Source organism: Phocoena sinus, chromosome 14 (assembly GCF_008692025.1).
Source record: "Phocoena sinus isolate mPhoSin1 chromosome 14, mPhoSin1.pri, whole genome shotgun sequence".
Taxonomy (NCBI): domain Eukaryota; kingdom Metazoa; phylum Chordata; class Mammalia; order Artiodactyla; family Phocoenidae; genus Phocoena; species Phocoena sinus.
The window spans coordinates 84,168,191-84,190,308 of record NC_045776.1 but is presented as its reverse complement, the minus strand read 5'-3'; the positions used below and the strand labels follow the sequence as shown (position 1 = coordinate 84,190,308).

At 51.0% G+C, this 22,118-nt stretch overlaps 1 long non-coding RNA gene across 1 annotated transcript in view; it reads left to right on the top strand.

Moving 5' to 3' along the window:
- The first annotated feature begins 9,406 nt into the window (after positions 1 to 9,406).
- LOC116764907 overlaps positions 9,407 to 22,118 on the top strand; it is a 30,481-nt gene continuing 17,769 nt past the window's right edge. The window contains exons 1-2 of the long non-coding RNA XR_004353077.1: positions 9,407 to 9,534; positions 17,961 to 18,098. This is a non-coding gene — a long non-coding RNA (uncharacterized LOC116764907). The remainder of the gene's footprint in view (positions 9,535 to 17,960; positions 18,099 to 22,118) is intronic.

Here is a 22,118-nt window from a genome sequence, read left to right as displayed (position 1 = left end):
CTGAGTCAGGCACTCTGGGGGTGGGCCCAGCTACCTGTGTTTTCACAAGCCTTCCAGGGGAGTTTTGATGCGTGCCCAAGCATGAGAACTGCAGCTCTAAGTAATAATTCCTGCAAATCATAGGTTTGGTGTGTGTAGTCCACACTACGGGTTGCTTTCCCAATACCCATTCTTCTTAACTTTCTTTGTAATGAAACCCTGTTTTATTGTTTAGGACAGCACTGTGCCCAGTTTAAACTCCACCTTTCCCAGCATCCTTTGCATGTAGGGGTGGTTCATGATCCACCTCTGGCCAAATGAGATGTAAGTTAGATGTGGTTGGGTCTGTGAAAGTTCTTTAAAAAGTGAGGGGTGGGGGTGGGGAACAGAAGGAACTAAGGCTGATCTCTTTCCCTTTGTTCTTTCCCTTCTTCCTGCCTGGAATTTAGATGCAATGCTGGAGGTAGAGCAGCCGCCTTGTGACCATAAGGTGACCATTAGAATAAAAGGCTTAGAAAAGGGCTCGAGTTACCATGGCATGGTGGAGCTGTCTCTTAACAAAGAGAAATAAATCTCTTATTTGAGTAAGTCACTGTGATTTGGGTTTTTAGATATGTGTAGCCAAATGCAATTCCCAGTTAAAATAAATACATAACTATGACAGTAAAAAGTGTTCCTCTGTGTGTGCCACTCCAAATCATGCAAGCCATGAAACTCTGTTTGCGTGAAAGCCTCATCGTTAAAGGCAAAGACACTGCTTGAAACTGGAAAAAAGAGGCTAGCCTAGGAGAGAGCTGGGTGCATAGCAGATGCTGGGTTTTATGTGTTTGTTTTTACCTACATCCTTGCAAACGTGGATTTGAAAAGATTTCTGGAATCAAGTTAAGCTGAAATTAAATTGGGAGAAGAGTTAAGGACACCTGGGAGGTCTCAAATGACACTTTCGCCCATCATCATCAGTCTCAAAATCTCTAGAATACACACTGTTTACAGGGCCACATGCCAGGCAGTAGGGACTCTGAAGGCACACTGGCCTGATCTGAACTTCCAAGAAGCCAGTGTGCAGGCAAGAGGAGAGGCCAAGAGGGCATCAGAGTTGTGTAATCACAGAAGACTGCTTGGAAGAGGTGGCATTTGGACTGGCAGCAGGGGTAAAAGAGAATGCCCATTGAATAGCTACTTTTCCTAGACACTGTGTAGAGGCTATTGTCAGCCTCATAACCTCTCTGTGATAAAGGGATTATCACGAGGGAACTGAGGCTCAGAGAGGCAAAGTGACTTGCCCAGTGCCACACAGCCTGTTATGTGTAGATCTAGGGCTCAGCTCTGAACTGTGAGAACCCAAGCTGAACTTATTATCATTTTAAATGGGGTTTCCCTAGGACACTGAGAAATGCGAGGGAGAGGACCCCAACCCCAGAGAGACCATAGCCTCTTAATACAGCCAAAGGCTTAGAATCTATCAGAGCCCTCCAAGATGCTTTTAATTATCTACATTTCCAGAAGAGGAGACCAGCTTAGAGAGGTGAAGCCACTTCCCCAGGGTCACACAGCTGGAGGAGCAGAGCTGGGGCTCAGGCCTAGGTCCGTGGTGTTCTAGGGGCTCAGAGTGCACTGGGTATCCCAGGAAGTCTTCCTGGAGGAGGAGGGCTGAATGTGGCCAAGAAGGTAGTGGAGGGAAGATCTAGGCAAAGGTGTGGCAGTGGGAATATGCAGGGTCTATGTGGCCTGGATTAGCAAAGAATCCAGTGTGGTTTTTAAAAAATTAACTAATTAATAATTTTTAGCTGCATTGGGTCTTCGTAGCTGTGTGTGGGCTTTCTCTAGTTGCAGTGAGTGGGAGCTACTCTTCGTTGCAGCGCACTGGCTTCTCACCTTGGTGTCTTCTCTTGTGGAGCACGGGCTCTATGCACACAGGCTTCAGTAGTTGCGACGTGGGCTCAGTAGTTGCAGCGCGCAGGCTCTAGAGCACAGGCTCAATAGTTGTGGTGCACCGGCTTAGTTGCTCTGCAGCACGTGGGATCTTCCCGGACCAGGGATCGAACCCGTGTCCCCTGCATTGGCAGGAGGATTCTTAACCACCGCGCCGCCAGAGAAGTCCCAAGAATCCAGTGTTCATCGTGTCTTTCCCGTGTGCACCATTCTGAACCCTTCACAGTTATTAACCCCTTTCATCCTCACAACCTTAAGAAGTTGGTACTATTTTTGACCCCATTTTACAGAAAGGAAACTGAGGTGCGTTATTCAGCTCTCTGTTCTTGACTTTCAAAGCCTTTTTCTTATTGCTCGTTTGGCAGGCAGCCCTGCACCTAAGCATGATTTCTGTGCAATTTCAGGTGACCGTAGGCAGCAGGGGCCATGCGGTTTGATCACTCGAGGCTTCTCCCTTAACCTCCTAATCTCACGGGTGGATCCTGTTGTACAACTGTTCTCTTCTTCCTCCTCTTCACCTCAGGGTCCCACAGTGGATGTCTGTAGCCCTCCTGCCTAGGCTCTTTCCTTCTGCAAGGAAATTTCTCATGTCCCACTGGGGAATCACCCTTCCATTATACTTCACCCTTTAAGTGAGTCAAACTCTCCCCATTGCCACAGCCATTGGGTCAGGGACAGTCTTGTGACCCAGCCATGTGACTCAGGCTGGGCCAATGAGAACCTTCCCTGGGACTTTTGCTGAAACTACTTGGGAAAAAGATCTCTCTTTCTATGCTATGTTGCTATGCTGGTGGGATGTAACTGAACCTGCCTGAGAAGGAAACCAGCCTAGAGGAAAGTAGCAGCAGGAAGGAGAGACAAGTGATGACATTATTTGCACCCCTGAATCCAGCCAGGCCTGAAATCCACCCGGGACTTTTCAGTTACATGAAACAAGAAATCTGAGAGTTGGATGTCTATCTCTGGCTATGCAATTGTCCCTTCCCTATCCCTCAACCTGGATCATTTCTGGTTGCAGCAGACTTTGCTGAGGTTTGGGGAGCAAGGGAGAGGTCTGGCAGCCAGTCTTTTTTCTCAAGACTCCCCCACTTTCCTGTTTTCCAGTGCTTTCCTTCTCTCACTCCCCAAGAAACTCTATTATCTAAACATTCCTATGCAGCCCCCTACCAAGGTCAGGCTGCAAACCCTCATCGTTGTGTCCTACAAAGGAAATGGCCATCCGCTCTTTCCCCATACCCCAGCCTCACAGACAAACCAGCTTTGGCCTTTGCCATGTCCACTTTCCCCTCCCTTTAGTGAGTAAGTTAATGGCACCAGAAGGTCTAAGTTCAGGTCCCAAACCCTCTGTTCAACAGTTGTGTGACCTTGGGCAGGTTACTTAACCTCTCTCTGCCTCCGTAACCTGGTCTGTAGAATGGGAACATGGATAATGCACTTGTCTTAGGGTTGCTGTGAGGATTGAGTGAATTTATGGAAAACGTATATAGCGATTTCTCTGTAAGCATTTGTAGAGAATGGTATAGGATGGCATAGGAATCAAGTGTTTTGCACCACCTCCATTAGGAAGCAGAAGTAGTTACCAATGTGTTCTAAAGTAATCATTCCCCTAACCCCAGTGCATCTGGAGAACTTTGAAAAAAAAGTCTCCTGGGCTTCCCTGGTGGCGCAGTGGTTGGGAGTCCGCCTGCCGATGCAGGGGACACAGATTCGTGCCCCGGTCCGGGAAGATCCCACATGCCGCGGAGTGGCTGGGCCCGTGAGCCATGGCCACTGAGCCTGCGCGTCCGGAGCCTGTGCTCCGCAACGGGAGAGGCCACAGCAGTGAGAGGCCTGCGTACCGGAAAAAAAAAAAAAAAGTCTCCTGCCCAAATAGAAAGGAGGAAGCAGCTTTGGGGTTAGGGTTAGGGAACCTTCAGCATGGGATGGGGGTGGAGGGCTTTGAACTTGATTCCTGGGTGGGAATGAGGTGCTGTTTCTAGTTTTTCAATAGAGAGAGGAGATATCCCAAGAGTTTGCTTTATGGGGTGGTATGCAGTGGCGCCACATTCTTGCTATAACTTAAGGACTCCACCCACCCCGCTCCAGAGCTGGATAATAAAGGAGCAGTCACCCTGCGTGAGCTCAACAGCCTAACAGCTGACGTGGAGATGAAAAAAGGACCCAATCAAGCTAACAGCCCTTCCTGGCTGCCCTGCAATGATTGTGCTTTGTGCTGAGCTGGGGAAAATATTGGCCATTTAAGCTTTCACACTCTCTGGGGAGCAGCTGCGAGAGGAGGGGCAACCGCTGGGTTAGACTGGAGAGAATTTGAGCTGCTGTGGGCAGCAGAGAGGGGAGTCTTATTCCAGGCAAGCTCAACGCCCTTCCATGTCTGAGATAACTGCGTACTCATGTTCATGCAGACGGCAGGCTATGGTGGTCTTGCTTTGCCCCATTTTACAGGTGAGGAAACTGAGGCTCAGAACGAGATGTGAGCCACTCAAGGTCAGATCAAATGTGGAAAGTTCCAAATGTGGACCAGGTCTGTCTGACTCCAAATTCCATGTAATTTTTGTTGTGCAGGGGGCCTCACACATCTGGTAGGAACAGGATGGAGGAGGTGGTGTGGGAGTGGAGAAGCCAATTTGGGAAGCAAACCAGAGAGGGCTGAACCTGGGGGCTTTGCACGTGAGAGTGAGGGCAACATAGATGCAGCCAGTTGGAGGAAAAAGTGTGTGTGTGTGTGTGTGTGTGTGTGTGTGTGCGCGCGCAGGCATCCGCAAAAGAGAGAGAATTATCAGCCTCTTTCTTGGTTCTTCAGAATTCCCTGATGTCCCAGATCACTTTCAGGGCTGTGAAATATCCACTTATTTCTTATTCTACCTAAACCATAAACATATTTAATTGAGCACCTACTACATACCAGGCACTATGCTAAACTCTGGGAAATCTAGCAGAGGACAGGACAGACAAAAATCGGATGCTTCATGGAGTATATATTCTAATTGGGGGTAGAGACACCAACAAAGGTAAATAACCAAGAAGGGACAAAGTAAGGTAAGTTAAGAGCAGAGTCTCAGGCAGTAAGGCAGAGGGGATAGGAATGAAAATCTCTGGCATGGGCAGGGAGGAGGGGATGTTCAAGCTGGGATCCGTGTGTCAGGAAAAAGCCAGAGACTGGGTGTCTGTAGGCTGGGACTGGATGAGCTGACCTCTGACGCCCTTTACCTTCACCTGAAGGGAGAGAGATTGAATAGAAACCCCTCAGATGATAGCAATTACCATTGATATCTTGACTGCAACTTCCTGAGAGACCCCGAGCCAGAATCACCCCTTGAAGTCACTCCCAGATTCTTGACCCACAGAAACTGAGATAATACTTAATTGTTGTTTAATGCTGCTAAGTTTGGGGGACTTCCGTTATGAGCAACAGATAGCTAATACAAGAGCCATCTCGGACGGATTGTTTCTCTTTGAGGGTGAGAAAAATCTTTCCTAGAAACTTGCCTGCCATTGGCCTGATTGTGTCACATGATCACAGCTAGCCCAGTCTCTGGTTGGGGGCATGATCATCCTGGACCAATCAGGACCCCGGGCCTGGGGCTGACTCTCTAGAAACACTGAGGTTGGCCGATGCTGGGGGCAAAGCCCCGGAAGAAGATTTACAAACACTTCCTCCAGACCTCTGAAGCCTCCCATGGTTTAACCCCCGATATACCCTTTACAATGACCATTTATGGAACACAAACCGTATGCCTGCATTTTTACCCGTTCTAAGTTCTGGCTCCACAGTTTTCATGCGCGAGTTCCCAGTTAAAATCCCACCCTTCCTTCAAGGATGACCCCAGTCTCCATCTCATCTTCGGAGCCTTCCAAGGCCCCCCACAGGGCTTCCTCAGACAGATACGGGTGACTTAACCACTTGCTGTCACCGCCTGGAGTTATTTCGTCACTTGTTGCTTGGTTTATAGTTGGTTCCTCCTCTCCCAGCCCCATCAGGACTAAAGGTCTTGTTGCCTCCTTATTGCTTAGAAACACTGGTTCAGGGGTCTGGGCACTTGGGTTAGAGTCACGGCTCCTCCGGTTCTCAGCTGTGTGACCTTGGGCAAGACGCTTAACCTTCTTGTGCCTCATTTTCCTCACCTTCAAGATAGAGATGATAATAGCACTTCTGTCAGAGGGCTGTGCTGAAGGTTCAATGAAGCTTGTGTATCCGACGCTCGGCACTTAATACGGTGTCATTAAAGGATTAACTAATTCGACAGAGCCCCTTCCCCTCCACTTTTGGAGGCTGACTCCCTTTGTTGTGGCCTGGGACTCAGGAAAGAGATGTTTTTTTTCTCTCTCTTCCCCCCACCCTCCCTCCCTCTCTCCCTCCCTCCCTCCCTCTCTCTCCCTCCCTCCCTCTCTCTCCCCCTCCCTCCCTCTCTCCCTCCTCCCTCCCTCCCTCCCTCCCACTCTCCCTCTCTCTCTCTCTCTTCCTCCCTCTCTCCCTCCCTTCCTCTCTCTCCCCCTCCCTCCCTCTCTCCTCCCTTCCTCCTTCCCTCCGTCCCTCCGTCCCTCCCACCCTCCCTCCCTCTCTCTCTCCCTCCCTCCCTCTCTCTCCCCCTCCCTCCCTCTCTCCCTCCCTTCCTCCTTCCCTCTCTCTCTCCTCCCTCCCTCCCTCCCTCCCACTCTCCCTCTCTCTCTCTTCCTCCCTCTCTTCCTCCCTCTCTCCCTCCCTCCCTCCCTCCCTCCCACTCTCCCTCTCTCTCTCTCTCTCTCTTCCTCCCTCCCTCCCTCCCTCCCTCCTTCCCTCCCTCCCTTCCTCCTTCCCTCTCTCTCTCCTCCCTCCCTCCCTCCCTCCCTCCCACTCTCCCTCTCTCTCTCTCTCTCTCTCCCTCCCTCCCTCCGTCCCTCCCTCCCTCTCCCTCCCTCCCTCTCTCTCTCTCTCTCTCCTCCCTCCCTCCCTCTCTCCCTCCCTCCCTCTCTCGCTCTCTCTCTCTCTCTCTCTCCCCCTCCCTCCCCCTGCTGCAGTAGCTGGCAGCCACCCTGGCATTGATCGAAAAGGTGATTTCCAAGCCCTGTGCACCTGACCGTGATGCTGACAGCCAGCCCCTGAGCCCCTGAGCCCCCGGCAGGAGACAGCCCTCCTTGAATGTGTCCTTTCCAGACAAAGTGTCTGGCAGGAGCTTTCTTCCTCAGGCGGCTCCTTGCAAGAAGCCTTCCAAGGTGCCACCCAAGGGCACACCTGTGCCCAGGCTGGGGGAGTGTGAAATCAGGCCTGGCTCAATAGAAATCAGACGCTGGGTTCCCTCAGCTTCTCCTTTCCATTCATTGCTGCCCTGGGGGATTACTCTTGGGGACAGGACTCTGGGTACTTAGTAATAATAATAGTGATAATAATAACACCATCTGTTGAGATCTCCCTATGGACCAGGCTCCGTGCCAAGTGGATTATTCCACTGAATCAGCACAGCAGCCCTGTGAGTGGGTCCTAGCGTCATCTCCACTTTACAGATGAGAATGCAGAGGCACTGAGGGCAAGGCATTGACCCTGAGGGGACAGGAGGGAACAGAAGCCTGGAATCTGATGAGTTGGAGAAGTTCTTGAGGGCTGTACCCTGGGTCGTGGGTCGGAGCACCGCAGCTGAGAACAGGAAGACCCTGCGCTTGAGGTCAGGCTGGCCTGGGTGAATCTGCTCCCCACTCACTGGGCAAGTTCTTAAAGCCCCAGCACCTCAGTGTCACCATCTGTAAAATGGAGCCAAATGTGGTCTCCCTCCTAGGCTGTAAGAGTGTTGATGGAAAAATGGACCTGGAGCCCATGATACACATGGATATGTGGAATACAGTAGGTGCTCAGTAAACGAGAGCTGGAAAGGGAATTCCCTGGAGGTCTAGTTTTTAGGGCTCTGCACTTCCACTGCAGGGAGCACGGGTTCGATCCCCGGTTGGGGAACTAAGATCCTGTATGCTGTGAGGCACAGCCAAAAAAAAAAAAAAAAAAAAAAAGCCGCAGGAGGCTGGAATTCCATATCGAATAGTCTCAGAAAGAGGCCTCTCCCTGTCCCCCTACTTTTTCTAAGATGCTGGCTTTTAACAACCAGTTACTTTCAAGTGGGAATAAGAGAGAGTCAGGAAGGGAGAAAAGAATATTTGGTATGATCTTTGGCTACAAGTAACAGAAAACCTAACCCAGTGATGTAAACAAACAGGGTTTAGTTTTCCCATACAAAAAGAAGTCTGGGAGGTGGGAGTCAGTTCCAAAGCTCAGGTCATTCCAGGTCACTGTCTGTGCTTCTCTTGCCCTCTCCATCAGATCACAAGGTGGCTGCCATGACTCCAGGCATCACATCCATGTTCAAGGCATGAATAAAGAGCACAAGGGCATCAGCTACCTTTGCTCCTTTTATCAGGGAAAGCAAAACCTTTCCTACAGTTGTACCGGTTGGCCTCAGCCTCCATCTCATTGGCCAGAACTGCAGAGGATCCTGAGGGAGCAAATAGTTAGACCTTCTGGACATGGTGGTTGATGCAGGAATGGAGAAAAGGCTGGGAATCTGTGATGGGTCCGTCGCAGAGAGTCCATTTATTGCCAATATCTATACAATCACACAACACTCCATAGAGTTAAGAGTACAAACCATGGAGGTGGGTCTCCTGGGTTCAAATCCCAGCTTGGCCATTTTTCTAGCTGTGTGACCTCGAGCAAGTTACTTAACCTTTCTGTAGCTCAGATTCCTTATCTGTAAAAGGGTGATCATATTAGTACCTCCCTCGTTGGGCCATTATCTGAGTTAAATGTTAATTCATGCAAAGTGTTTGGACAGTGCCCAGCCTGTACAAAGCTCTTCGTAGGTATTAGCTGCTGTTATCCCCACTGCCTCCCATCCCATTACCCATCAAGGCTGAAAACTGACATAGGTCACGTTGTGCTGGTTTTTCTATGACTCGTTATGGATTAACATATGCACCAAAAATATACTTAGTAGCATGATGGCCCACGAGGCAAACTGTAGTGTTCTGAGATTACCTTGTGAATTCCCTCATATAAATAAAACCAGGAACTAGAAATGGCTCAGCCTTTTCCCCATCTACAAACCAGTCAATTTCCTCCTCCTCTGTGGAGTGCACAGGGCTGCAGAGAATACTACTTAGAAGAATAGAAAAGGCGTTCCAGAATCCAGTGCTAATAACATTACTCTAAAAGCATTTCTCCCCTGTTCAAAGTTAACTCGCCCCTAATGATGATAAACTCCCCCTGCCGCTGCCTGGCCCTACCAGTCTGAGGAGGCCAGATGATTCTCCAAAGGAGTACGTTTCAACCTCCAGCCAGGGTCCTGGTGTCCTCTGTGCTCTGGGGCAGCCTGGGTGCCAACAGTACCGGTTTGGTCCCTGGCAGGAGGCAGGTGCTGGGAGGCATGTAGAAACCGTCTGAATGTTGTCCTGGGGAAGGAAATGGCCACCCTGCTGTCTCCTGACCTCCTGGGTTCCTCTTTATGAACTTTCAAAAACAAAAGCCGCAGGGAGAAGACAAAGCACCACTCGCAGGAACCTGAGGAAGATGCTGGCATGTTTGGCTCATTTAAGCTGGATAAGACCCAAGTCTCGGAGGCAGCTCTGCAGATCTGACACTTGGAATGATATTCTGGTTTTCACCGGGTGAGTCACGCTTGGGAGACAGAGAACTGGGTTGTTGGTAGTTTCGTTTTGACTTTGTGACAACTCATGCCCTTCCCTCCTCACTCCCTTTATGCCAGCCCCAGAAAAGCATCCAGGGCCTGAAGTGGAGAGAGGATTTGTTTCTCTTGATCTGCTCAGGGGAGACTCTGAGTAGGACTTTCTTTGGAGATGGGGATAAACTGTGGTGTACCTAGGGTTGCTTTGTGAATTACCAAGCATCGTTGTTCAGGGAATGAGTCACAGTACTTTGAAGGCTTGACATTCTGGAGTCCTTAGACATGTAGCTGATCAGCAAAAGGGACGTTTCACCCTTGTGGCCTCTTTGGAGCTGGGAACATTCTGGATAATAGTGCATTTACTCTCTCCACCAGCACCATCTCAAGATTTAGCCTAGACTCTGTGGGTGACAGGGAAACTTAGACCTTCTCCTGCCCAATGAGCCCAGATCTTACCAGTTTTCCCCAAAAGTACTCACTGTATCACATATTTACTATAGGGCACATTCAAATGAATTATGTACTGAGAATTTAAGATGATCACAAATGGACCATTTTGACCCAAATGATCACAGTAGTTCTGTGCTGTGTCAGGGGCTAGTGATACAACACAGATGGGGTGACCTATGTATGTCTGCCATGAATTTTTTAAAGAAATATTTGTTTATTTTTTTGGCTACACCTCGCAGCTTGCGGGATCTTAGTTCCCTGACCAGGGATTGAACCTGGGCCCTCGGCAGTGAAAGTGCCAAGTCCTAACCTAACTGGACTGCCAGGAATTCCCTCTGCCATGAATTGATGTCCCAGACATGGAGTGTTAAATGAGAAAAGCAAGTCAGAGAACAACATGGAACAGAAAATGGGAAAAAAAGGAAAAAAAAGTTAAAAACCAAATCAAGAAATTTTCTGCCGAGAAGTGGTATGGTGTAGTGGTCAAAGTGAGGATCAAAGCCAGACCGTCTGAGTTCACCACTGCCCACCATTGGCTAGCTCGGTCCCTATCTGAGCCTCACTTTCTCCATCTGTAAAATGGGGGTAAGAATATAACAGCCCTAGAGGATTTGCTAGGGGCGCCATACAAGAATGTGTTAAAGGAATCCAGTCCTTCCCAAGGGCACCACCGCCTTTGACTGTGGTTTTCATCTCTATGCTGGGGGTTGGAATCTGGGGGATGACGATCTACTTCCCACTAGAAATGCTGGCATTTTTCACTGTCAGCACATGTGGATTACATGTGTAAATTTTTAACAAGAAAAAAAAAAAAAGAAAATTAGTAATGCTATTTTTAAAGAGAGTTTTTAAGATCTCCTGGCCCGCTGAAGGGCCATCGTGCAGTTTGGGGGGTGCCGGCTGGGGAGTGAGCACAGGGTGGGCTCAGCCTGTGGCCAGGGCTGTGGGTGGAGGCATGCTGCCTGGAGAAGGTGACGGGGCCGCTGGACGCTTATCAGGGGTGGGGTGGGGAGCTGTGCTTTCCTCTTGAGAGGCCCGTCTCATGTTACCTGGCAGCTTTAGGACAGAAGTCCTTTAGCAAAGCAGGCTCCTTCCTGCCCAGCGATGAGCTGAGATTAAACGCCTGGTTGAAGCACAAAGGAACAGCTTCATCTGGAAAATTCCACTGCAGGGTGAGGCTTGCCAGGCCTTGAATGCAGGGGCCTGGGGATGCCTGAGTGTTCCCTAAGAGGTTGGCTGGGTTCCAGTGGGAAAGGGGTTCATTCAGTCAAGTAGCAAATTTTTCCTGAGCACCTACTATGTGCTAGCCACTGTTCTAGGCACCGAGGACATGGCCAATGGATAAATAAATGCCTGTGAGAATTCCACACTCCAGTTGTGAGTTCTATCAAGACACTAAAGTAGTTTGATGGGACAGAATGTGACTGGGTATTGGTGGGGTGGAGGTAGGGGTGGAGTGAGCGTGTCTACTTTTGATCAAGTGGCAGGGAAGGCCTCTCTGAGGAGGTGACATTTGCACAGAAATCTGAATAAAATAAGGGAGCCAGACCTGGGTATCCGGGGAAAAGCATGCCGGCCGAGGGCACAGTGCGTGCAAAGGTCCTGAGGTTGGAGTGGGCTTGGCATGTTTTGGAAAGAACGTGGAGGTCAGTGTAGTTGGAGCCTAATGGTTTAGGGGGGAAATGGTGGGAATGAGGCCAGTAAGGTGAGCGGGACCAGATCATGCTGGGCCTTGTGGGTCACGGTGAGGAATTTGGATTTGGGAATTTACTTCCTCGTTCACTCAATATACCTGGTTTTTCAACACCAGTTAGGTGCTCAGGGTACACTTCTGGATGTTTTCAGTTTATCTAAGTCAAACGGACTTTTTCTGTTCACACAGTAAATGTTGGGGCAGAGCCTACCTGCTCCCCTTCCACAGTTGGGAACAGAGACCCAGAGGAGATGTTTGGGATGACAGGCAGAGCTGAGGACCAGCAATGGTCAAGAGTGAGGTGAGCACGGCACTCAGGGCACAGAGCGGAGGGAGGTGCGCCCTCTCCACAGAGGCGGCACCTGAGAATGAATGAGCGCTTCCTTGAAACTTGCACCTGGATGCCTTGCTTGTCTCACTCTCATCCAGGAATTGCTGAGGACTCTTGGACCTGGTTTCTACAGACCCAGGAGGTCCCTGGAGCAGCTCAGGCCCTTGAGGGCGGCAGTTGAGGGGGTAGAGATGCTCTCCTTGAGGTCACCTTGGGCCAGCTACCTTCAGGAAGCTTCCAGCAGAGCTGGCCAGCTGTTCCTCCATCAGCCCTGTCCTCCCCCCAGACACAAACATGTGTGTCCCCTTTTCACCTGTGTCTCATGTGTGGGTGGTGCCACCACATGTTATGGGTTGAATCGTGTCCCCCATAAAGATGTGTTGAAGTCCTAGTCCCCGGAACCTGTGAATGTGATCTGACTTGGAAATAAGGTTTTTGCAAATGTAATCCAGTTAAGATGGGGGCCATTCAGGGCCCTAATCTAATACGACTGGCGTCCTTAGAAGAAGAGGAAAGATACAGAGGGAAAACGTCACGTGAGGATGGAGGTGGAGATGGGAGGGATGCAGCCACAGCTGAGGAACGCCTGGGGCCATGGGAAGCTGGAAGAAGCCAGGGAGGAGCCTCCCTTGGAGACTCTGGAGCGAGCCCAGCCTTGCCCATACCTTGACGTGGGACTTCTGACCTCCTGAACTTTTGTCCTAAGCCAAGAGTCTGGGGAACCTTGTTATGGCAGTCCCAGGATGCTAACACGTGGTGTTCAGCAGGTGCGGGTGCTAAGACCCTGAGGGGCGGCTAGAGCTGCCTGCAGCCACACAACTGGTCAAGGTCACAGTCAGGACTTGAACCCAGGCCGCCTCAGTGTCAATCCAGGGCAGCTGCCCATCTGTCCCCACATGTACCTTCAGCCCTCTGCAGGGCTAGGGTTTTGCCCACGCACACAGACCCCGTGGGGACTCGGTCAAATGTAGGTCCTGGTGTGCTTGGTCTGGGAAGGGGAGTAGCCCGGGGTTTTCTCCACGTGAGGATCTTGCCACTTGTCCGTGGACAACGCTTTGAGCAGCAAAGACCTAGAAGATGACTTAGCCGCCAGTCCAGACACCAGCCTACCTCACTCGGAGAGCACCGTGTCGTTCCGTATTCATCCCTCGGAGACAGTGACTCAGTCCAGCATGGGGTGAATCCCAATTAGCTGAGTCAGGGGTCAGCAAACCGATTTTCTGTAAAGAGTCAAATAATAATCCTTTCAGGCTTTGTGGGCCGGAACGTCTCTGTTGCTGCTAACTGGCTCATCTTGGGCTGTACTTTGTCCCGGTGGGATGTGATGACTGGATCTGGGCAGCCATTTGGGGACCTTGAAGAGCATGATCTATATTGAGGGCAGCAGAAAAGAGAAGAGAGGGAAAGAGCCTGGTTCTGTTGCCACCCCTGAGCTGCTGAATCAACCAGCCCGGGAGCTCCTTCACCTCAGGATTTCTTATCATGGAAAATAGAAATCTTTTTCATTATTAAAGCTGTTTGAATTCGGATTTTTAAATTTGCTGCCTAAGACATTCTGACTGATACAACCTCCTCCAGGTGCCCCAGGCCTTTGAGCTGCTAACTTTCCTCCTGCCCAATTAAGCATCATCTTTTCTAGGTACTGCAGAAGGTGACCCATGACCAGGTCTCAGGGTGCAGTGAGAATTGCGCAGAATTGAAAGTCTAGAGGTTTGGCTCCCCGCCCCAAATCTGTGTGACTCTGACCAAACCAAGTGGCCTTCTGGTAAAACGAGGGCAACTCTACTGGTCAGACAGGTTTGCTGTGGCGTCCTAGGAAGGTAAATAACAATGGCTAGGACAGCAGGCAGGGCTCCACCCACAAGTCCTGGGTCTCTCCTCTGATTCTGCAATTCTGTGATTCTGCAATTCCGTGTGCTTTGCTCCTGACTGCCCGTACTCTTGCCTCGCTTCTGCACACAGCTTTGGCCCCGTGTCCAGAAAGCCTGGCCGGCCTGGGAGTTGTCATCCCGCTGGGACAGCCCTTAGGCGACCATTGACAGTGTGGGGGTCCAGCCCCCTGCTCTGGAGTCAGGACAAACTTCGAGGTGTAACTCACGCTCCAGAGTCCCCCGCGGATCAGGCGAGGGCTGGGACGGTGCCTCAAGTGACACCTCAGCTTGGCATCCCCTCCTTCTCTGTCCTCTTCCCGCTGCTGTCCTCCCCAGGAGGACCTGGCTGCAAATCCTCATCTGTTTCTGCGGGAAAACTGGGTAAGCCCCAGGCGCGTACTCTGTGCTCGTTGCTGCTCTAAGTGCTTTGCATGTAGTAACTCATCTCATCCTTCCCAGGAGTCTCTGAAGCAGGTACTATTATCCCACTTTGCAGAAGGGGAAACTGAGGCCCAGAGAGGTTCAGTAACTTGTCCAGGCTCACACAGCTTGTCTCACTCCAGAGTCTGTATCTTAACCATTGCATTATGCTATGCAATGGCACTCTGGGGCCAGCATCCTGGGTTCAAGTCCTGGCTTTGCTCTTTACTAGTCATGTGACCCTGGGCAAGCAATTTTGCCCTTTTGGACTATAGTCTTTTTAGCTATTAAATGGGTTATCATGATAATTAAGTCATTAATACTTGTAAAGAGCTGAGTACACAATACATGTCAGCTGGTATTAGTTATTATTATGAGAGGGATGTCTTAGAGCTGGCTTTGCTCTGCTGGGGTAGCAAGTGGGCAGGGAGCTCTCAGGACCCCTGAGTGACCCCTGGGGGAGGAGGAGGGAGGGGTAACCAGCTGAGCCCCAGCCCACTCAGTCAGTGCCCAGGAGAGGCAGGATGGGGCCCACGCGGAGTGAGGGCAACCAGCACTGTTGCCATGGCAGCAGCCTCTAGCAGGTTCCCAGCTGTCCAAGGAGCCTGTGGGGTCTCCACCCACCGCCCTGGCTGAAGGCAGCCAGGTGGCTGCGGGGCCTCCATGCCCATGCGCAGCCCCCTGACTTACAGCCGGAGCGTCTTCTGGCTCAAAACACACATCACTCAGTGATGACCCATGGGGGCGGCCACACAGGGAAACGTCAGGGCCACCCCTGAGGCCTGATTAACATGGAGAGCATCCTGCAATCTGAGCGGGGTTTGGGAGTGGGCAGGTGGGCAGGTGAGGGGGTCCTGAGGCCAGCACCCTCCTTCCCACCAGGGAACCCCACCCCCTTTCCTATGCCATTTATCTGTCCAGGAGGCTGGAACGGGTGAGAGGATTTGAATCTAGCTGTGAAGACCGCCTGTCTGCCAGGGGCTTTGCTTGGATCGGTCCCTCCCAGTAGCTCCGCCTTAAAGAACACTTGCTGCGTACCAGGTGCTGTCTTTTTATTTTTTTACCTTTATTTTTATTTTTAATTTTTTGACTGCACCAGCAGGGCATGTGGGATCTTAGTTCCCTGACCAGGGATCGAACCCGTGTCCCCTGCAGTGGAAGTGTGGCGTCTTCCTCGGAGTCTCAACCACTGGATGGCCAGGGAGGTCAGCACTTTGGGAACAGGTCCTCGAATCCTCATTAGTCTGTGGTGTTGTTCTAGCATTTTTGCCCCTATTTTACAGATAGGAAAACTGAGGCACAGAGAGCCTAAGTCATCTGTCCCAGCAAGGCCTCTGCTTCCCCCAGTCCTTCTCTATTTCACTGAACAGGGGCCCTCAGATGACACCCGGGACACACGAGCAGGCATTTACTGGGCCCCTACTGAATGCAGGCATGGTTCTGGCCACTGTGGTGTGTGGAGTTGAATCACGGCACAGCTGGGACCCCCAGAAAGAAGCGTGCAGGTGGCCCAGAGACCCCGTTCTCCACCTCCACTAGGATTGCTCAGCTCTGGCCTAGAGGGGGGAGTCAAGTGTGGCCTGCAACCTTTTTTTCCCTCTGAAGGTAGGAACAAAGACCATCTCACTTGGCAATTACAGCAAACTCAGCTCTGCTGGTCTCCAGCTGTCTCTTCTGCCTGATGGGGTTTCTTTGGGGTAAATATTAAATCAAATCAAACTTCAAGCTCCCTGGCAAGCTGTTCTGTATCCCCACCACCTCACTCCCCTCCCCGGCAAGATCTCCCCTCTCGCCTCCTTCCCTCTGGCATCCAGCTGGGGGAGGCGGGATGCACGAATCCTCAGGGTGGCAGCAGGGCAGAGGCTCAAGTTCAAGGGCTGGTGTCGTGTGCCCAGGGGATACCAGTGCCCAGGGAGCTGGGGCTTGTCCTGACAGAGGTGAGAACTCTCGGCGGGCAGCCCCTGGGGTCAGCCCCCGACACTCCTTTTCACAGGTTTTGCTCCTGGCCACTGTGGCCAAGCTGTGGGAGGTGGGTATTTGCTGCTCCTTCCAGAGCCTCAGTTTCCTCATCTGTAAAATGGGGCTGCAACCCTTTCTCTGCTCTGAGAAACCACCCTGTTTTGCAGACCTCATGAAAATAACACAGAGCAAGTGCCTTATAAACTGTAACTGTATCATTGCGACTCACTTCTGTACCACCTTCGTAACTCACAGAGCAGCTAAAAAATATGAAGTGTGAAACTCCCCTCCCTCCTTTCCTTCTCTTTTTCTCCTTCTTCCTCCCCCTCCTTCCCTCTCTCCCTCTCCCCTCCTCCCCTCCTTTCCTTCTTCCTTCCCTCTCTTCCTTCCTGCTTGCATAGAAACGAAATTCTGAGCTCAGATCATTTTTCCCCATGCGGGGGGTTTCCGCCCCCATCATGGGCGGCGGGGCGGGTGGTCAGGGGACCACGGAAGGCGACAGCTCAGGCACCCAGACCTGCAGGCGGGCATGAGGAGGGAACATTATTCTCTGTAATGTCACGGTCATCCTCAGTACTTTTTATGTTCAAAGTGCTTCCTTGGCGCTGAATAATTAATTCTCGCCACACTCCGTGCGAGGGAATAAATAAATGTCACTTGTATGGGGTGACTAAGCCCACGGGGAATCAGGGCTGACAGCTTCAGGCGCCAGCAGAGGGGTCGGCTGGGGACATTGCCGTCAGAGCCCACGGCTGGGGCAGCACTGACTGGGAGGGTGATGGGTAGGGCCCACGTGGGCTCGGGGCGTCTCCTTTGCTTGCTCTGGAAGCATCACGAGCATCCAGTGAGATGCAGGCCCCGGACCGCAGTGCTCTCACGTGCCTCCACCTTCCGGTCTGTGAAGTGGGAATCATCCTGGTGCTTATTTCCCAGACTTACCGGGACCAATGCAGATACAGCCCTCATGGAGGTTGGCCCCAGGGAGAACGTTTGCACGGGATGTCGGGATATCACTGCCACCTCACATGCCCACTGCTCCCCCACCCCCTGCAACCCCTGGGGTCTCTTCCCAGGCCTCACTTTCACCAGACTCCCTACCAGGGCCCCACCCACCCCTCACCTCCCACCCCTGCCCCTCCCTGGGCTCACCTGCTCCGGCCCAGGGGCCCTGGTTCCCCACAGCTGTCTCGGGCACATGAAGCCCGTTCCCACTGCAGGACTTTCTGCTGGCTGTTCCCTCAGCCCAGAACATTCCTCCCCAGGGAGCCTGAGGGCTGATTCCTTGCTCCACCCAGGGCTCTGCTCCATGTCACCTCCTCAGAGAAGGCATCCCTGACTGCCCATCTAAAATGATCAAATGGATAAGAATACCACTGTCCTTCCCTCACCCCTTATTTTTCATGTATTCACTATAGGTCATCCGTCCCCTCTGCCCTGGAGACTGCAAACTTGGTCAGGGCAGAGACCTTGTCCTTCTTGGTCACCACTGTCTCCCCAGTGCCTGGCATGTAGTAGGTGTTCAACAAATAATTAGTTTGTTCACTGCTGTATTCCCTGTGCCTAGAACAGCTCCCAGCACATAGTAGGTGCTCAATACACATTTGTTTGCTCGTTGTCATCAGCCTAGTGACCGACACAGAGTAGATGTCTAATATATATTTGTTGTCCAATTTGTTGATTCCTAGAAAAGTGCCTGGATCCCGGGACCAGAGGCAGACCCAGCGGGCCCAGATGAGACCCAGAAGCCTGGGAGGGGACAGGCACCCCTCGCTCCACCCTGGAGAACCCAACTTGTCCAGCTGAGCAGAAAGCAAGAGGAATAGGTACTCAACAAATATTTGTTTTATTTGTCATTGTATCTCTAGGACCAGCACTTAGTAAGCACTTGGTGTTTGGGGAACGAATGAATGATTGGATGAAGGGGTTGGATTCCGAAGCCCCAGAATCTTCCAGAACAGAGGTGCCTGCACTATGGGGGGAGAGGTTGGGCCACAGCAGCCGGGCGTGGCAAGCAGCACACGTCTCCACCGTGCGAGGTCGCTCGCCCCGGCACCAGGCCCAACCACGGCAGAGAAGGAGGGGACCGCAGATGGCCGGCCATCTGGCCGCGCAGAAGGCTGTCTGTGCCGGCGCCCCCCCCGCCCGCCGCCATTCCCCACCGGCCCATGCTGTGCTTCCTCTTCCTCTCTGCTCAGCGGGGCCAGCGGGCGCGGGCTCGAGGGTGGGTGGAAGGGTCCCCGTGCCCTCCCAGATTTCTGGGCCTCATCTGGGGCCCCTGGAGTGTGTTGGGCCTGCCTCTGGCCCCAGGATCCAGCATGGGCCGGGTGGTGCAGGGGTGAGAAGGAGTGTGATCAGGGAGACAAGGACCAGGCCAGGTGGGCTCTGAGGACAGGGCTGGGGCTGGACCCGTCCCTCTTCCCAGCACACACACCGTGCTGCCTGCTACCTCCTACCCTGGCGAGGGTGGGCAGGGCGGGGCCTGGAGACAGAGAACAGGAGCCTGGGCGAGTTCCCGAGTATGCATCTGTATGTCTGTGGGTGCACGGGAGGAAGGTGGAATTTCGAATATTCCAGTTCACATGTTTGAGTTAGATATTTTTCTGTCTGTGATTGAGTTCATGGTACACGTGAATTTTTAGCTAGATGTGTGAGGATACATACACATGTATTCGTGTGTGCCTACCCATGCTGTCCCAGTGGTAAGCGTCAGATTTTATTTTTAGGTGTAGGCCCCTATGTAGGGGTGTGTGGGCAGGTGGGCTTCCTGCACATCTGTGTGTACACGCCTACAGGCTGGTGCATGGTCTAGCATGTTGTATGCGTGTGTGCCGGGGAACAAGCTTGTGCGAGGGGCGAGCGCGTCTGGTCTATCTGCATGTCTATGGGGTGTGTGCACATATGTACGCACATGCATTCAATGGTCACACATGTGCAAAAGAATAGGACTGTGTATGTTCGTGTGTTGTGTCCATGCATGTATTTATAGACGTGATGTGTATACGTGTGTGTGGAATGTGTGAGCATGTGTTTATATGTGTGCAGTCAGGGATGTGTGTGTGTGTGCTGAATGTGTATGTATAGCCTCATGACAGCATAGACATTGAAGCCAGATCACCTGGGTTTACGTTCCAGATCTGTCACTTGCTGGCCCATGTGGTTTTAGGCAGGTGATTTAAAATATCTGGACTGTGATGGGGCAGCACAGTTTCTGTGGGAGGTCCAGGGATCTTGGGCTCTTTTTGTTAGATTAAAGGTGGATTCAGGGACTCAAGGACAGTTTCCTTAAAAAAGGGACATTTGAACTGGGTCTTGACAGGTGAGTAGGAGTTCAACAGTCAGAAAAAGTTTAGAACTCTCCAGGCAGATAGCACAGCATTTAAGAAGTCAGTCACTGACTGTACCCCTGGTCCAGGCTATCTTTTCTTCCCCAGATGGCGCAGAAAGCCTTTCTACTGGTTTCTTACACCCTCTTTCTGAAGTGCATTCCGGACTTTGGAACAGATTCCTCCCCTTCCTCATGACCTTGCCCTTGGGCCAGCCCCTTAGCTTCTCTGTGCCTCGGTTTTCTTTTCTCTTGTGAGGCTTTTGGTAGCTGTTTCTCAGGACTGTACAGATGAGGAAGTCAATGCTGAGATGTACAGAGGTTTGCTTAAGGTCACACAGTAGAGCTGGGAAAAGAAGCATTTCCGAGGAGTAGCCTAGGCTCTGTTAGAGGCACCAGAATGCGGGTCTCCATTTTGCAAAGTTTAGCTTGGACTTAAGAGTTTAAAGCCAGCACCTCCTTCAACAAACATGTTATAGAGGCGGTATTCAAATTTCATTAATTGAACACGTTAATTGGGCACCTGCTGTGTGCCTGGCTCAGGGGACACATCAGTGTCAGATCCTCTAGGAACGGAAGGTCCAGACCTGCGTTGTCCAGTATGGTAGCCACTAGCCACGTGGGGTTTGGGGGGCAGAATAATGGTCCCCAAAGATGTCCGTGTCCTAATCCCCGGAACCTGTGAATATGTGACCTTACATGACAAAGGGACTTTGCAGATGTGATTCAGTTAGGGATCTCAGAAAAGGGAGATTATCCTGGATTATTGGAGGGGCTGCCCAGTGTAACCACAAGAGTCCTCATAAGAGGGAGGCAGGAGGGTCAGAGTTGGGGAAAATCCAGTAATGGAAGCAGACGTCAGAGTGATACGGGGCCATGAGACTCTAGAAGCTGAAAAAGGCAAGAAAACACATTCTCCTCCCTCCCACTCCGCACCCAAGTCTCCAGAGAGGAACGCAGCCCTGCCAACACCTTGATTGCAGACCAGTAAGGCCCAGTTCAGATCTCTGCCCTCAAGAACTGTAAGGGAATACATTTGCATTGTTTAGCAAATTCCCCGGCCGTCCAGTGGTTAGGATTCCGTGCTTGCACTGCAGGGGGCACGGGTTCAATCCCTGGTCCGGCAACTAAGATCCCCCATGCTGTATGGCATGGCCAAAACTAAATAAATAAGTAAAATAAAAAATAAAATAAATTCCGCTGGACAACATTGGTTTAGACAGACACAAGCAGGCAAACCAACAGGTGAGGTAACTCCAAATGGTGAAGAGTCCTAAAGCCTAAATCTACTGAGATATAAGAGCTGCCTCCCGGGGGTCTATTTCTTGCTAAATCCATGACAGGAATTGGGGGCTCAGAGAAGTTAAGTCACTTGCCCAAAGTCACACAGCAAGAGAAGCATAGGAGGACCAGGGAAGGTCAGGTTGCCCCAGCAGGTGTCAGAGCAGGTGGGGAAAGCTGGGGATTCAGCCTTTCCAACCAAAAAACAAGAGACCTCCTGCAGCGAACTCCAGGCCCCTTTCCCATGAGACTCTCATCCTCTTGGGAGACATTTCCCCCCAAACACTGGCCAAGGTGACTGTATTCATTTCCTGGGGCTTCCATAACAATTACCACAAACTACGTGCCTTAAAGGACAGAAACGTACTCTCTTAACAGCTCTGGAGGCCAAAACCCTGAGATCAAGGTGTTGGCAGGGCGGTGCTCCCCTGAAGAAGGCTCTAGGGGAGGATCCTTCCACGTCTTTTCCAGCTTCTAGTGGTTGCCAGCTTCCTGGGTATTCCTTGGTTTGTGGCCCCATCACTCCCATATCTGTCTCCATGTTCACATGGCTGTCTTCCCTCTGTGTATCACTGTGTCCAGATTTCCATATTCTTATAAAGACACCAGTCATTGGATCTCATCTTTTTTTTTTTTAATTGAAGTATAGTTGGTTTACAATGTTGTGCTAGCTTCTGGTGTACAGCAAAGGAATTCAGTATTATATATATATATATATATATATATATATATATATATATATATATTCTTTTCCATTGTGGTTTATCACAGGATATTGAATATATATAGTTCCCTGTGCTATATAGTATGTCCTTGTTGTTTATCTATTTTATATATAGTAGTCTGTATCTGCTAATCCCAAACTCTTAATTTATCTCTCCCCCACTTTCCCCTTTGGTCACCATAAGTTTGTTTTCTGTGCCTGTGAGTCTGTTTCAGTTTGGAAGTAAGTTCATTTGTACCATATTTTAGATTCCACATATCAGTGATATCATATGATATTTGTCTTTGTCTGTCTGATTTACTTCACTTTGTATGATAATCTCTAGGTCCATCCACGTTGCTGCAAATGGCCTTATTCCATTCTTTTTTATGGCTGAGTAGCATTCCATTTTGTACCTGTGTGTGTGTGTGTGTGTGTGTGTGTGTGTGTGTGTGTATCTCACATCTTTATCCGTTCATCTGCAGTAAGACCTCATCTTAATTTAATTCTATGTGCACAGACCCTATTTCCATATAA